General features: G+C 43.2%; 1 protein-coding gene across 1 annotated transcript in view; it reads left to right on the top strand.

Annotated features, from left to right (window-relative positions):
* The first annotated feature begins 583 nt into the window (after positions 1-583).
* The window catches only part of LNX1 (ligand of numb-protein X 1), a 178,881-nt gene continuing 162,067 nt past the window's right edge, over positions 584-17,397 (top strand). The window contains exon 1 of the mRNA XM_059383964.1: positions 584-809. The gene's annotated coding sequence lies outside the window, so the exon portion shown is untranslated. The remainder of the gene's footprint in view (positions 810-17,397) is intronic.

Below are 17,397 nucleotides of genomic sequence, written 5' to 3'. Positions count from 1 at the left end.
CTGAACCTTTAGAGTTAGAGATTTGAACTGGTATCAGCCATAAACTTGCTCATTTTTTTCTTCTTTGTCTACAAACATTAGTCAGTGTTCAGTTATAAGAGACACTGCCTATAGAAATCTTTGAAAGTTTTGGCAAGGCACTGAAACAGGTCAGGAGTTCTTGATTTGTCTGATAGCAATTTCAGCACCTGATTCTCTGCATAAGTAAAAATAAAAAGATGCCCAGGGTTCTGCAGCCTGTCTGGGCAGTAGCCCCTGCCTATTTAGGAACTGGTCCCAGCATGATGATGTCCCAGGCCTAGTGATGACCCAAAGGCGCCGTGACCCCGTGTTTACTTCCTTGTTGATTTCCCTTCTCTGGCTCCGAGCTCATTTTCCCATTGCCTGCAGGAAAACAACATCCAGGGGTGCGGAAGGACTGACTTGGCAGGCTTAAAGGTGAACAAAAGGATCCTGGCTTTAGTGAGAGCAGAAGGAAGTTCAAGGGGGCCTGGGTCGCATCCAGACCAGAACAGATTTGTCACTGATGCTAATGAGTGCCGCTCCGTGGGGCGCTGCTCTCCTTGGAAGTTCCTCAGAGGCTGATCTCAGGTTTATGGATCAGCATGATGCAAAGCCTTGAAAAGGGGGCAGGAGGTGAGCTGATCAACTCCAAGGCTGAATGGTTTGCATGCATGTCTAGAAGAGGAGACACAGGAAAGAGTGAGAGAATTTCCCTGGGCTACTACTGAGTCAGAAAAGCTCAGCTCCCAAAGGGACTGTTTCCTGAGGCCTCACACTACTGGGAACGGATTCACAATGCAGCAAAGGTAAGAGGCCTGGTTCTTCGGACCAGGTAGCATCTTGTGCAATTTGAGAAACCTTGCTTCTGACTATCCCAGCCCAGTCTCACACCCCTAGCCCTACCCCACCCATCCACCCACCTACACACACAAGCACATACACACACACACCCCCAAATTGTTGAAGAGAAGCTAGAAGACAGAAATGCCTAGTTTTGTCTTTTTCAAGACACTCCAGAAGGACCCTCAGGATGCTTACACTTTTAATGTCTGATCTCTTTTTCTTTTTCTTTTCTTTCTTCTTCTTCTTCTTCTTCTTCTTTTTTTTTTTTTTTTTTTTTTTTCTGTACTAGTCCTCATGAGAAACTTCTTCCTTCACTTGCAGAAATAATACTGCTTTTTTATTTTATTTTTTTCCTGGCCAAACAGGACAGTAAAAACATAAACAACCCCACTACTGGTGACTGGATATATATAACATTATTCTTCATCAGTATTCAGAATGCATTCACATATTTTGTTTCATTTCTACAGTAGAAATAGGCATTGCCATTGCAATTGGACTCATGAAGAGACTTAGGTCCAGAGAAATTTGATTTGCCTGATAGCATGTGGGTAGGTAAGTAATAGAGAGAACATCTTATCTCTATTCCTGCCTCTTTACAGTAGAATGGTGACTCTACCTTTAAAAAAAATTGATTGACTGATTGATCGACTGATTTAGAGAGCATGAGCAGGGGGCAGAGGGAGAAGGAGAGAATCCTCCCTGCTGAGTGCAGAGCCAGACTCGGGGTTCAATCTCAGGAGTCCGAGATCACAACCCGAGCTGGAATCAAGAGTTGGACGCCCAACTGACTGAGCCATCCAGGTGCCCTGGTGAGTCTACTTTTTAAACCAAATACCAGACTGTATTCTCTGCCACATATTCTGGCAAATGATCTGATGAAACGATAGGATTTTAAAAATTGGAGCTCTCTGAGAAAATCCAGGGATAGATAGCATACCCAGTATCATATACCGCCTTGTTATTTATCACTTTTTACATCCATTCCTGGGCAGTAAATCCAGTTCAGCAAATGTTGGTAAACTACATCCTTGCTGCCAGCTCAAGGTCACAGGGGAGGGCATGGTGCAAACTACGTGCCCAAGGAATACAGTGTGGGGGCCAAGGGTGGAGTTTGTATGTGAGAAGACTCCACAGGACATGAGTTTCACACTTGGACTTGGCATAAAGGTGGGGGCTTTGACTGAGGGAGAGCCTTTCAGATTGGTATAATCCCTCACAGTAGGGATTTGCTCAGGGAACATTTACAGCAAGATGGCACCAACAGAGCAGGAGGTGAAGGGCACATTCTGGGAATTAGACTTGAATCCTTGTTTTGCTATCTACTCACTCTGTGCCATGGGATAATTCAGTTAACCCATGTGACCTCAGTTTTGTGATAGGTGAAATGGGAATAATGGTAATACCTAGTTCATGGAGTTGTCTTAAGGTTTAAATGAGATAATACATATAAAGCCTTTGCTGGCACATAGTAAGGGCTCAATAAATAATATTGTAATTATCCTATGCCTGATTCCATGGGAGATGCCAGGAATGTGGATAAGAGGAGCTCTACTCTCAATTTGATCAAACATTGTGAGTTAGTTGTGTGCAACCAACTATCTTCAGGGCAGTAAGTGTTCTGGGACCGTGGATGGAAGGATCTGTGAGGTTTTGGGGTGGTGTTCTGGGAAGCTTGTTGGGGGAGGCAGGAAGAGGTTTCATAGTAGAGGCCCTGTGCATACAGAGGTAGCCAAAGATAGTGAAAAGAGCTACATGGATGTGATTTTGAATCCCAGCTTCGTCTTTCAACTACATACAAAGCATTGTCTTCATGTGCTAGGGATGCTGTAACAAAACACCATAGCCTAGGTCACTCACACACAGCAAATTTATTTCCTCACAGTTCAGGAGGCTGGGGGTCTGAGATCAAGGTGTTGGTAGGCGTGGTTCCTTTTAGACCACTCCCCTTGGCTTGCAGATGGCCATCTTCTTGCTGGGTCTTCATGTGGTCACCCTCCTGGTCTCTCCCTGTGTGTGTGCAAATTTCCTCTGCCTGTAAGGACACCTGTCAGACTGGATTAGGCCCCACCCTAACAGCCTTATTTTAGCTTAAAAACTTCTAAAGGCTCTATCGGCAAATGCAGTCAGGGTCTGAGATGCTGGGGATTGGGATTTCAACATGTGAATTTTGGAGGACACAATTCAACCCATAGCAATGATCAAGTTACTAAACCTCTCTGATTCTGTCTTACCTCATCTATCAAATAGGGGCAGTACTTATCAAGGACAACCATTGTGAAGGTTATAAACAGGACACATAAAAGGATACATATCCTAGTCTCAGGCCCACAGGAAGTGCCCGACAGGCTATGGTTGTCATTATTAGCACTTTGTGCCAAACCTCAAATGACTGTGGAGTCCCGTGCACAATCCAAGTTCCAGATAAACACTGAAGAACTGATCGTTAGTTATCCCATGGACATTTTAAGAGGACAAAGGAGCCCTCAGTGTTTCTACTTCTTGATTCTGGCAGATGAGCCTACCATAAAATAGGTCAAATGCTGGTGTGACCAACTCTACAGATGTCTCTGTTTATTCAGGAATCTCTCTGTTCTTCACTAAGTAAGCAGAATGAGAACACTTCTTTCTGCACCTCGCCAGAGAACCAACATGTCAGACAGACCCCGATCCTGCTTCTGGAGCAGCTACTCTAATCTCTATCCACCCAAAGCAGCCTCTGGGTGCCCATGCTCTGGAAAGTTTGGAAAGCACTGTAATTCCAATCTAACACGTTCATTACAGTAGGTATGGATACAGATACAGATGTTGAATAGATGTATGTATGTATCTAGGAAAACCTCAGACTTCTAGAAAAGTCTCAGATACAGTACAGTATGAAGAATTTTGCCCTGTATTTTTTCTAAATCCTTTGAGAGTAAGCTGTAAAAACAATGTCTTTTCTTCCCCCATGTACTTTAGTGTGTGCTTTCTCCTTTTTTTTTTTAATATTTATTTATTTGACAGAGATCACAAGTAGGCAGAGAGGCAGGCAGAGAGATACGGGGAAGCAGGCTCCCCGCTGAGCAGAAAGCCCAATGTGGGGCTCCATCCCAGGACCCTGAGACATGACCTGAGCCAAAGGCAGAGGCTTAACCCACTGAGCCACCCAGGCGCCCCAGTGTGTGCTTTCTATACACAAGGACCTTCTCCCACATAACCACAAAGTTAGGAAATCAATGTTGAGACATTCCTATCATCTAATCCTCAGACCCCAGTAAGTTTTCGTCAGTTGTCATTTTCCTTAATAATTTTTTGAAAAGATTATTTATTTGGGAGAGAGAGAGCATGCACACCAGCATGAGCAGGGGAAGGGGCAGAGGGAGAGGAAGAGAATCTTGAGAAGACTCCATGTGGAGCATAGAGCCCAGTGTAGGGCTTCATCCCATGACCCATGAGATCAAAACCTGAGCTGAAACCAAGAGCTGGACGCCCAACCGACTGAGCCACCCGGGTGCTCCCATCAGTTGCCACTTAATCCTCAGACCAACTGTTTTCAGAATCAAGCATTGTATTTAGCTATCACCATCTTCTTTGTTCTAAGAGCAAGCCTTCTTCAAGATTTCCTTCACTTTCATGACCTTGGCACTTTATAAAAATGCAGGCCAGTTATTCTGCAGAATGTTCCTCAATCTGGGTTTGTCAGAGTCTCCTTATGCTTTGATACATTTTACAATCTTGGCAAACAACATCACAGAAATGATGCTATGTTCCTCTCGTCGCATCCTATCAGGAGGCAGGTGATTTTAAACTTCACTGAGATTACTTTATGAGAGTCAGGTCTGTTGGGGCTCTCCACCGTAAAGTTACTCCTTTCCTTTTTAATTCTTATGTGTTCTGCAGAGTACTTGAAGTTACATAAGTGTCTCGTTCTTTTTTTTTTTTTTTTAAGATTTTATTTATTTATTTATTTATTTATTTATTTATTTGACAGACAGAGATCACAGGTAGGCAGAGAAGCAGGCAGAGAGAGAGGAGGAAGTAGTCTCCCCATGGAGTAGAGAGCCCGATGTGGGGCTCGATCCCAGGACTCTGGGATTGTGACCTGAGCCGAAGGCAGAGGCCTCAACCCACTGAGCCACCCAGGCACCCCACGTGTCCCGTTCTTAATCCAACGTTCCCTGTGCCCTTCTGACATGTTCCCATCATTCTCCCTGGTACAATGAGATGTTCCAGCCTTAAAATCAGCAATTGCTCCTAGGAGCTCTAGTTCCTTTTAGAAGAGATTTAGAATCCGAAGTTCGACTGCTAGATGTGTTTGTTGTGAATTAGAATATTGCTGTTCTCAGACTCTCTCAGTGGACAGAGCTAGGACCCATGTGTGTGTTTCTGTATTGGTCTATATATACTGAAATTTGTAAATTCACGTGGCTGCTTCCAATTCTAATCCAGCACCACTGGATTTATGCTGGTTTTCTCCCTTTCACGATGTGTAAGTCTCTTCTATAAAACTGGCCTGAGCTGGCTCCCATCACCCTTATACATTGATTGATCAGTCCGCTTGCTATCAGTCCAACTGCTATCTTGACCTCTGCCCCTCCCGCTCCCCCTTCCCCATGTAGCTGCCCTCTTGCTTGGATTCTGATGTTCTGTGCTAGGCTGGCCTCCGCAAGGATACTTCCTCTTCTCACCCAGACTCTGGCACCTGTAATAGGCAGCCCTTCTAGGTGCTACACCTCACCCTGTTTAGGCTCTGACACCCTGTCCGAGCTGCCATATCTCCTCCACCCCCTGCATGAGTGACTACCTTACTTGGCCCCATAGCATAGTTTGAAAGACTAAATTATTTAGGAGCACAAAGGAAGGTAAAGAAGACATTTATTCACTTAGACATTTTTGAGAAACTCAGAAGTCACTCTGTGACCTGTGACACACATTAGCGCACATATATTTGTTTTTCCTCTTTGACTTGTGGGGAGCAGAGCAGCCTCCATTATGCAGATTGGGCCCATGTCTCCATTATCAGGCCCAAGAGACTAAGGTTCACACCACTCATTCTATTCCATTTCTGTTTGGGCAATCACGGCTCCTTTTCCTAGTGTGTATTGTAGTATTGTACTACTTACTACTACTTACTACTCTAAGCCCAGTCTAGACTCTTCCTCATTTATTTCCTCAAAACCAAATCTTTAAACACTTTCTAGGTACCAGGGGCTTGACTATGGAGCTTTGAACCCTGTGTCCACCTTCAAGAAACACTCAGTCCACTGTGGAAGAAGACAAGAGTCAGACAGTTACATTCCCATGTGACTAAGTGCAGTGTTAGCTGTCTCAACAGCCTGCCGGGGGAGGGCAACCAACAGGGCAGCAGAGAGCAGATCCCAAGGGGAATCCTGATGGGCAGAGTCAGCAAGGTGAGGAGGGCTAGTGGGAGGCACAGGGAGTCCTGCATAAAGGGCCAGAGGCAAGGGCAGGACTGGAAACGCAGGTGCAGGCTGGCGGAGGGAGCTCCCTCAGCATGACCTGTATAGCTGGATTTTAGACTAGAGGACAGGAGGCTCTGGAGCCAGGTTTTCTGGGTTCACACTCTGGCTCTGCCACTTATTAGCTGTGTGATCTTAGGCAAGTTACTTCTTTAGTTGTCTTGACTGTAAAACTAGAGATTATAGTAGTACTTACCTCATGAAGCTGGGGTAATTGTTGAATTAGTTCTTTTATATAGTACATAGGAAAATGCATAGTGTATATGAAGCATCTAACAGATATTAGATGTTATTTTTATTTCTCGATGGGTAGGTTAAAAGGAGGTTAAGGCACTGGCAAAGCAGAGGTGCTAAAAAACATTGTTGATTGAAACATAAATTTAAAAGAATGGGTTTAAGCATTTCAACAGGAACTCTGAAGTCCAGATAAAAACCCAAATTTTGGTGCACTTCTATAAGCTTATTTTATGGCTTACTGTTGTTTTCTTTTGACATATTTTGGGGGATGGTAGTCCACTGGAATCTTTTCATTGTTTTGGTCTCTGAAGTTCCTAGAGTGACAAAAGAGACACTCTGTGGAGACCTCTGTTCTATCTCTTTCCCAGTCACAGAGATCCATGAGGAATGGCCATTATACATACTCGTTGAGTCCTGGGACAATAGGATTGGTTATGATTGTTCTGACACAGATCATCTTAAAATTCAATTATTGCCAAAGCACTTCTCTACCCTGATTGCTCACAGTCTGAGAGTGGGGGCATTCTTGAAAACCATCCTACAGTCTTTTTGAAATAGGACTTGGCAGTCTTTCAGCAGTGGCCTTCTAGCCCCTTGCCATTGGAGCTGTGGGGCAGTCCTCCTTTCCCACAGCCACATCCCCCGGAAGGCAGGGGAACCAGAAACCGAAGCTCAAATGTGCACATGGTGCATCAAAATTAAAAACTTTGATGCATTAGACATAATCTAGTTGCAACCATATATCTGATAAGGGACTTATATCTAAAATATATAAAGAACTCCTACAACTCAACAGTCAAAGACAAACAACCCAATTTTAAAATGAGCAAAATAGACATTTCTCCAAGGAAGATACACAAATGGCAAGTAAGCATGTGAAATAAGCTCAGTGTCACTAATCATTAGGGAAATGCAGATCAAAACCACAATGAAATACTACCTCATACCCATTAGGGTGGCTGCTATCAAAATATATTTAAAAAGCCAAACCCACAAAATAACTTTTCTTTTTTTTTTCTTTTATTTATTTTTAGCATAACAGTATTCATTATTCTTGTACCACACCCAGTGCTCCATGCAATCCATGCCCTCTCTAATACCCACCACCTGGTTCCCCCAATCTCCCACCCCCCACTGCTTCAAACCCCTCAGATTGTTTTTCGGAGTCCATAGTCTCTCATGGTTCACCTCCCCTTCCAATTTCCCCCAGCTCCCTTCTCTCTAACTCCCCTTGTCCTCCATGCTATTTGTTATGCTCCACAAATAAGTGAAACCATATGATAATTGACTCTCTCTGCTTGGCTTATTTCACTCAGCATAATCTCTTCCAGTCCCGTCCATGTTGCTACAAAAGTTGGGTATTCATCCTTTCTGATGGAGGTATAACACTCCATAGTGTGTATGGACCACATCTTCCTTATCCATTCGTCCGTTGAAAGGCAGCTTGATTCTTTCCACAGTTTGGTGACCATGGCCATTGCTGCTATAAACATTGGGGTACAGATGGCCCTTCTTTTCACAACATCTGTATCTTTGGGGCAAATACCCAGTAGTGCAATGACAGGATCATAGGGAAGCTCTAGTTTTAATTTCTTGAGGAATCTCAACACTGTTCTCCAAAGTGGCTGCACCAACTTGCATTCCCACCAACAGTGTAAAAGGGTTCCCCTTTCTCCACACCCCCTCCAACACATGCTGTTTCCTGTCTTGCTAATTTTGGCCATTCTAACTGGTGTAAGGTGGTATCTCAATGTGGTTTTACTTTGAATCTCCCTGATGGCTAGTGATGATGAACATTTTTTTCATGTGTCTGATAGCATATTCTCACATCACAATGCTTTGAAACTGGAGCTCAATCACAAGGAAAAGTTCAGAAGGAACTCAAACACCTGGAAGCTAAAAACCACCTTGCTTAAGAATGCTTCGATCAACCAGGAGATCAAAGAAGAACTGAAACAATTCATGGAAACCAATGAGAATGAAGACACTTGGGTCCAAAACCTATGGGATACAGCAAAGGCGGTCCTAAGGGGGAAATACATAGCTATCTAAGCCTCCCTCAAAAAAACTGAAAAATCCAGAACACACCAGTTGTCTCTACACCTTAAAGAACTGGAGAATCAACAACAAATCAAACCAACTCCACACATAAGAAGGGAAATCATCAAGATTAGAAATGAGATCAATGAGGTAGAAACCAGAGATACAGTAGAATGTATCAATGAAACTAGAAGCTGGTTTTTTGAAAGAATCAATAAGATTGATAAACCATTGGCCACACTAATCCAAAAGAAAAGAGAGAAAGCCCAAATTAATAAAATTATGAATGAAAAGGGAGAGATCACAACTAACACCAAGGAAGTAGAAACAATCATCCGAAGTTATTATCAACAGTTATATGCCAATAAGCTAAGCAACCTAGATGAAATGGATGCATTCCTGGAAAACTATAAACTCCCAAAATTGAACCAGGAAGAAATTGACAACCTGAATAGACCGATATCTAGTAATGAGATGGAAGTAGTGATCAAAAACCTCTCAAAAAACAAGAGTCCAGGACCTGATGGATTCCCTGGGGAATTCTACCATACTTTCAAAGAAGAAATAATACCTATTCTCCTGAAGCTCTTTCAAAAATTGAAGCAGAAGGAAAAATTCCAGACTCTTTCTATGAAGCCAGCATTACCCTGATCCCCAAACCAGGCAAAGACCCTACCAAAAAGGAGAATTTAAGAACAATATATCACTGATGAATATGGATGCTAAGATTCTCAACTAGATCCTAGCAAACAGGATCCAACAGCACATTAACAAGATTATCCACCATGACCAGGTGGGATTCATCCCTGGGCTACAAGGATGGTTCAACATTCGCAAATCAATCAATGTGATAGAACAAATTAATATGAGAAGAGAGAAGAACCACATGGTCCTCTCAATTGATGCAGAAAAATCATTTGACAAAATTCAGCATCCATTCAAAGTATAGGGATAGAGGGAACATTCCTGAACTTCATCAAATCTATCTAGATTTGACCCACAGCAAATACCGTCCTCAATGGGAAAAAGCTTTCAGCCTTCCTGTTGAGATCAGGAACACAAGGATGCCCACTCTCACCACTCTTGTTCAACATAGTATTAGAAGTCCTAGCAACAGCAATCAGACAACAAAAAGAAATAAAAGGTGTCCAAATTGGCTATGAAGAAGTCAAACTCTCTCTCTTCGCAGATGACATGATTCTTTATATGAAAAACCCAAAAGACTCCACCCCCAAACTACTAGAACTCATATAGCAATTCAGCAACGTGGCAGGATACAAAGTCAATGTGCAGAAATCAGTGGCTTTCTTATACACTAACAATGAAAATACAGAAAGGGAAACTAGAGAATCGATTCCATTTACTATAGCACCAAGAACCATAAGATACCTGGGAATAAACCTAACCAAAGAGGTAAAGGATCTGTACTCAAGGAACTACAGAACACTCATGAAAGAAATTGAAGAAGACACAAAAAGATGGAAGACCATTCCATGCTCTTGGATTGGAAGAATAAACATTGTTAAGATGTCTATACTGCCCAGAGCAATCTATACTTTTAATGCCATTCCGATCAAAATTCCACCAGTATTCTTCAAAATAACTTATCTTGCTAAGAACCCCTATGCACCATTGGCAGACATGCAGAATGGTGCAGCTGCTAGGGAAAACAATATGGAAGTTCCTCAAAAAATTAAAAATAGAACTACCCTATGATCTAGCAATTCCACTTCTGGGCGCTTACCCCAAAGAATTAAAAGTGGGGATTCAAATAGATATATATAGACCCACAGTCATAGCAGCTTTATTCACAACAGCAACAGGATGGAAGAAACTCAAAAGTGCATGGACAGATAAATATAGGGGAAGGGAAGGAAAAAGAAAATAAGATAAAAACAGAGAGGGAGACAAACCAAAAGAGACTCTTAACTCTAGGAAACAAGGTAGGTGGGGAGAATCAGGTAACTGGGTAACAGGCATTAAGTAGGCCATGTGATGAAATGAGCACTGGGTGTTATATGTGACTGGTGAATCACTGACCTCTATTCTCAAAACTAACAATACACTAAAATAGTAAATTGTGGTTGTGAGTACTGACCACAGTTAGAAATAATAATAATAACTAAGAAATGCCAACCAAACTGGGCTTTATTGCTTTAGCAAGGCGATTCTAGAAAAAAAAAAATGGTTAGGAGAACCATAGAAAGAAAATAATTCTATAATTTATAAAGAAATTTTCCACCTCTTAGGGTTCCCTAAGAAATGTCAGAGACCTAAACTTCAATACTCAAATTTTATTTTAAAGAACTTCTCTGGGAAAAGAGGTAAGAAAATAAATCTTAGTCAGAACTTGGTTAAATTCAAAGACCTGCTGAGATAGTCTCTGCATTATCACAACCTACTGGTCTTCCTGTGACATAAAGTGATCACCTCCTAAAACAAATAAGAACAGCATCATTTTGAAGATACAGATGTGAAATAGGCACTATTCAATATGTTGACTGTTCAATCATGTGTGCACGGCTTAAACATTTAAAGCTGTAGTTCTCGGCTGGGGGCAGGTGAGCCACAGGTGCTACTTGAGAGAGTTTTGAAAGACATCCATCCTGATGTGTCTTGTGCTGGTTCCTACTGTACCGAAAGGTACAGAAACAGACCCAGCGTGAGGCTGAATCTGAATTTGAGGTCATAGCTTGTGTCGGGTGAAACATCTGCCTAACCTCTGGGTCTGGGTCACCAAGAAGAGAGGAAGTAGAGCAAACAGGGCATTTCCTCCCTCTTTCCTGAATACCTGACCAGGAGGCCAGCTCTGCCTCCCTGGGTCCTGTCTTTTATTGCTTCCTCCACTTCTAATCTTACAGGCTCACTTCCCCTCTGTGGGGACTTAATTTCCTCACACGTAAAATTGGAACAATAATGAGATACTGACAGGCAACAGGGCTTTGTAAGCCATAAAAAGGATGTGTGTTTTGTTTATTTGTATACTACTTCATCCTATAAAGAAACTATGGGGCTGATAAGCAGATAATCAGAAGTAGAACAGTATCCCATGCTAGCCTGTTTCTGGCCAGCATGGTGTTTTTAGTTTTTCACATTAGCCACCAGAATCAAAAAATCAGATGATTTCATACAAAAATCTAAATTTCAAATTCCGTTAAAATATAGGAGCATCTGGCCACATGGGTCCCATGTTTATCTACTAATTCACTCACTTAGCCAATGCGGGCAGACTGGGTGAGAATTTTGTGTCAGGCAATCTTCTGGGTGCTGGGACATAGAGGTGAGGCAGGCTATAATTAAGTAAACAGATAAATAATTACAGAAAGTGATAAATGCTACCAATAAAGTAGGCCAGAGGATAGAGATTGAGAGCAGGCTAAAGGAACAGTGCTATTTTAGTAGAGTGGCCAGAGAACTTTTCCAGTTTGCCGCAGTCCACACCATGTCCTATAGCCCTACTCACTTCAGTTATTTACTGCTGCCTGCTTGACAACTGGAGGCATCAGAGGTTGTAAGCTCTGCAGTAAAATGATGGAAAATATAATCAAGAATTCAAATTAGGAACAGGGAAAATATAAATAAAACAAGAATGACAAGAGCAGAAGAAATAGGAACCAAGTATGGATGTCACGAGAGCTTACATGAGTGGTAGAGTAGAGCATTTAACTCCAGGCTTCCTGGGACTCAGAGCCAAGGCAGATATGTCCAATGGCAGCATTCTCAGTTTTTGGAAAGACAGAAATAAAGCCTTTCGTTTATGAGTACAGACCTTTCATCACCTGAACTTGGAGTAGAAATTGATCACATTTGGCTTTCTAAAGGGAACTCGTGGTGATAAAGTAATCAATGGTCTCACCAACACAGGCACAGATGCATTTTCCACTATGTCAGTCTTTCATTCAAAAGACCATGACGAGACACCAACATAAGTACTAGAGATGAAAAAGTCCTGCTGTTTTCTTTTCTTTTCCGCTAGTGTCCATAGATTATGGATGAGGACATAGCTCATCTAAACTAAACTCAGTGAAGGTCAAGATAATGCCACGCAGACCCCTTGTTCCTGCTAATCTCAACGTAGAGTAGTCAACAGAATAGACAGAAGGCCTATCACTCAAACTATCTTCCTTCCATAAATCTGTCTTCTCTCAGCTGGTTATTAAAACAGAGTAGAATTAACTGCTGTTTGTGACATTGCCCAGTGACAGCCATCCTTATTGCTAAAAGGCAATTTCTGTGGCCTTTGGATCTTTTGATGTAACTGGGTAAATGTCCTACCCTTTTCTGCAATAGTCCAGTGCAGGAAATGTGGATGGTTATACACACTGACTCCTTAATGAGGAGAACAGCCCACCTGAGGGAAGGAAATTCCTACATCCTTCATCCTTGGCACAAGAAGATTCTGCCACATTCCTGGGCTAGCGGGAGATCGGGCCTGTCTTCTAGAATTTTCCTAGGGAGGTTTTTCTTGGCTTTAGTGTCCAGAGTGTTGTAGAGTTCCCTTGCCCAAGAAGCCCAAAGGCTTCTTAATTTGGGTTAGCTCCACTGTGAATTCCCAAACACAGAGCGTATCTATACTTCTAAATGTGCCTCTGGCCCCAAGAGGAAGCACACTGGCAAAAATGCAGCCAAGCCAAATTTTCTGTCCTTATATTTTGGCCCATATGCTGCCCAGCTGAGTCCTTATCACCTGAATTCTCTCTTGGCTGACTGGTGATTTTGTGGGCTCACTCTCCTGTACTTGGCAAGAATCGAGGCATTGTCTGAGGGCCAGAACCAAAACATTGCTTCTCTCTCACTCTTTTTGAAAACCGAGAAGAGCATTTCGACTGCCGGTTGTAATCCTTACCCAGACTTCCTCCCCTCCGTTACCACACCTCTCTGTAACTCGGACTAAATATCCCCTTTCAGCCAACCTTACAGAACTGGTTCTCTGGGTTTGCAACAATGACCTTCCAGAAACACCCTGAGTCCAGTCTGGCACCAGCCTCATAGTCTCTGCTTGGCCATCTGGCAATGACGCCCTTCTGGTGCTAAAGTAACCAACTCTATCTGAGATGTTATCCAAGTCACTTGAGGTGGAGTCCTGCTCCGTCTTGGAATGGGACAGCCCTCGAGTTCCCCAGGACTTGCCATGAGAGTCCCAACTAGTGCTGTGTTTTCCGACAAAGCACATAATGTATGTTTCTTTCCATGGGCTGTAAACAAATACGTAGGTATATATCGACACACATTCACCAATACCTTCATATATAACACACTGTTTTAACGTAAATCCCTTTTTATTCATTTCTTTCATCACTAAACCAAAATAAAAAACACAGTGAGTTCAACATATCCATCCAGCTTTGTTTCTGAGGGGCAAGGACTGTTGTTAAGGCTTTTCAAGTAAAGGTCTTTCCATAGACTAACAAAACTTGGTCACCAACTGGCACTGAGTGGCTAGGAAACACACCAGGCAAGGTGCTTTGTGTTCAGCAGGGGCTCCGTTCATGAAATAATAATCACAGCCACTCACTGGGGTCTTCTCCTGTGCCAAACCCTATGTGGCTTGGCTTATCTTGTTTCATAATTCGAAAAAGTACTCTATGGTGACTAACATAACATAATAAATAATAATAATAATTTAAACAAAAAAAAACAAACAAAAATACTAAGGTTATTTGGTTTTTTAGAGGCTTAGAGAGATTAAGTAACTTGCCCAGCGTCACTGAGCAGCAGGACTGGGTTGGAAAGCATGTCTGCGATCCTCCAGAGCTCTGGGAGGGAGAAGGGATGAGGAGGAAGACTGGGAGGGCAGGAGGGCCTTGGGCAGCCAGCTCTTCACATCCCCTCAAGCTTCTGGACTCCTTTACATCATTACTGCAGTGCTCATCTGCTTAATGAACAAAGAACCTCTCTTTCAAAGCCTGTGACAATCCTATCCCCTGTTTCTTCTGGTCAACACCTGGTTAAATCATCAAGACCAGGGGTTCTCAGCCTCACCAACACTGGCATTTGGGGCTGGATATTTCTTGGCTGTGGGGAGCCATCTTGTGTCTTGTCTTGTGAAGCATCCCTGCCTTTAACCCACCAGATGCCAGTTTTCATACTCAAAGTATCAAAGTTTTGAGTATCAAAACTCAAAGTTTTGATACTCAAAGATGTCTCTAGATGATGTCGGGCATCCACCAGAGGGCAAAATGGCCCCATATGGAGAGCCACTGCACTGGATATGACCAGAGGTGAAAGGAGACTGAAGTCACACAGAAGTGATGGTGAACAAGCCCAGGGAGGCGAGAGCTTCTGTGCGCATGTCTGGAGGACTCTGGGATCCTTCGAGTAAAGCTAACCCTTTTCATAGTTACAGCACCAATAGGACTCGAACAAAGTGGAAAAGGCCAAGGCTCCACCCACCCCAAAGGAAGCCTCAGGCCCCACAGGCTCTCAGGTGGGTGGAGCAAGGGGTCCTTCCAAAGGGCCCTAAAGGACCATAATCAACCTTCCCCATGCCACCACTGTGGCAAAAAAATTTGTGTATATCTGGGAAATGGTCCTTTTTTATACAGTCATCTCAATAGCACACATTTGACCCCAAGCATAAATAGTTAGAGGAACCAGGCTACGTGTGACTTCAAGGGTATACGGAATACATCAGAAACGTCCCAAGCTGGTGCGGGTCTCTCGTGGTCTATCACAAGATGGCCAATGGCCAGGAAAGCCCTTTGTCTCGGGCCCCATATTGGGTCTCAAATTAAAAATCTTGACATCATTTCCAATGTTATATACATGTTGAATTTTTTGCATTTGGTTAAAAGCACCAATGTGTTCAACATATACATTTAAAATATATCATGCTTTTCATATGTCTCTTTTGAAATTTCTTTCATGTTTAACATCCCAAGAGCCTCCAGAAGTGGATGTGGTCTCAGCCTGTCTGGACTTCTGGCAAGGCCTGCTTTCATCATTATAATGGCACATATGGAGTGTTATCTCCAGGGGCTAGAAGGCCCTGGGTGCCCAAATCATTCCCCACATGCTCTGATTAGTGCTGAAAATCTCATTGAACTTTTTTTCTTTTTTCAGTGTCTTACATTCCAGGATAATTCTTGAAATAAAAAATATCCCTGGGAGAAATAGTTCACTGATTTCCCCAAACTCAATCATGAGAAAATAGACGAGCCAATTTATGAAAGGCTCAAAAGATATGAACAGTCACTTCGCCAAAAGAAGACACACAGATAACAAGTAAACACATGGAAATGATGCTCAACCTCATTAGTCATTAGGAAAAAGCAAATTGAAACCAGAATGAGATATCATCACATATCCATTAGAATATGGAGGAATTGGAACTGCTGGTGAGAAGGCCAAATGGTACAACCAGTTTGGAGAACACTTTGGCAGCTTCATAAAAAATGTGCACCTACTATATGATCCAGCATTGTACCCTTAAACATTTACCCAAGAGACAAGAAAGACTATATCCATACAAAGACTTGCACACAGATATTACTAGTTTTATTTGTAATCATCCAGAACTAGCAACAACCCAATGCCCTCAACAGGTGAATGAAAGTAGGACATTCATTCAGTGGAACACTATTGAGCAGTAACAAGAAATGAACTGTTGATACATGTTGAATATTCACTCAACACAAATGAATCTCAAAATTCTTTATGCTGAGTGGACAAAGCCGAACAAAACAGAATACATCCTATCTGATTCCACTTACACAGAATTCTAGAAAATGCAAATAACCGATGGTTACAGAAAGCAGATCAAGGTTTGCCTGGGGGTGGTAGTGGAGGGGAAAGGGGAAGGAGAGATGACTGATGTGCATTAGGAACCCGCTGGGCGTGACAGACATGTTCATTATCTCCCTGGTGGTGGTGATTGGATGGCCTCATCCAGATGCCAAAGTCGATCAGATTGTCCACATGGAACATGTGGCATAGGAAGGAACTCTGGAGCTAGGATGCCATGAGGAGGAGAGAGGCAGGGTCCTTCAGGAGACCCACTGGGGTGACTTCCCCATTGTCCTCTCACCAGACTGAGCACAGAGGTTGTAGACATTGCCTGGGTCGTGTTACTGGAGTCAAGTGTGAGAAACTCATTAAAAAAATGCAGCAACTCATGGGTGGGGGAGAGCCCTGCCTCGGCACCCCTCAAACAACCTGAAGGCCCCCTTCATCTGGATGAGGCCTCTTAGGGCCAGAAAAGATTAGGTCAAAGCACACTGGACAGATTTTCATGGCAAAATCCCTTCTTAGAGAGGAGAGAAAAGAGAACGCCTCCCCACCCAGAGCAGAGAAAGTGACTGAGCGGCTTGGATCCCCTCCAGCATATTCAGGCCAAAAAACTGAGCAGTATCCCAGCGTTCACTGAGGAAATCAAATGCGCGCGCACACACACACACACACACACACACACACACACACAGCACTAGAGCGAGCTGCTCCGAGGCTGGGGTCCGCAGGTGCAGGCTCCAGTGAGAGCAGCCGGCTTTCCAATACCTTTTCATCCCAAACAACGGCTGGCCCTCAGCCCCCGCCAGGGACTGAGGAAGGCCCCCGGAAGGACGGCCGCCCAGAACCGGGAAAACAAAGACTGTCCGAATAAAGGCAGCTCATGGGAGTCGAACCTGAAACCCCAGCTTCAATTTTAAAACCTCCTGTGAGAATTAGCCACTGCACAATTTTGTGGAAAATCGGCCGCTGGCCACAAGGCAACAAACTGCCTTCCAAGACCCTCCACTCGACTTCCTGCTTAAGTGAGCTCTGGGAGTTCTCCCTTGGTGACCAGGGAAGCTCAGTATTTCCATAATGGCACAGT

This window comes from Mustela nigripes, chromosome 1, assembly GCF_022355385.1.
Source record: "Mustela nigripes isolate SB6536 chromosome 1, MUSNIG.SB6536, whole genome shotgun sequence".
In the NCBI taxonomy this organism is placed as follows: domain Eukaryota; kingdom Metazoa; phylum Chordata; class Mammalia; order Carnivora; family Mustelidae; genus Mustela; species Mustela nigripes.
This window is presented reverse-complemented; position numbering and strand designations above follow the sequence as displayed.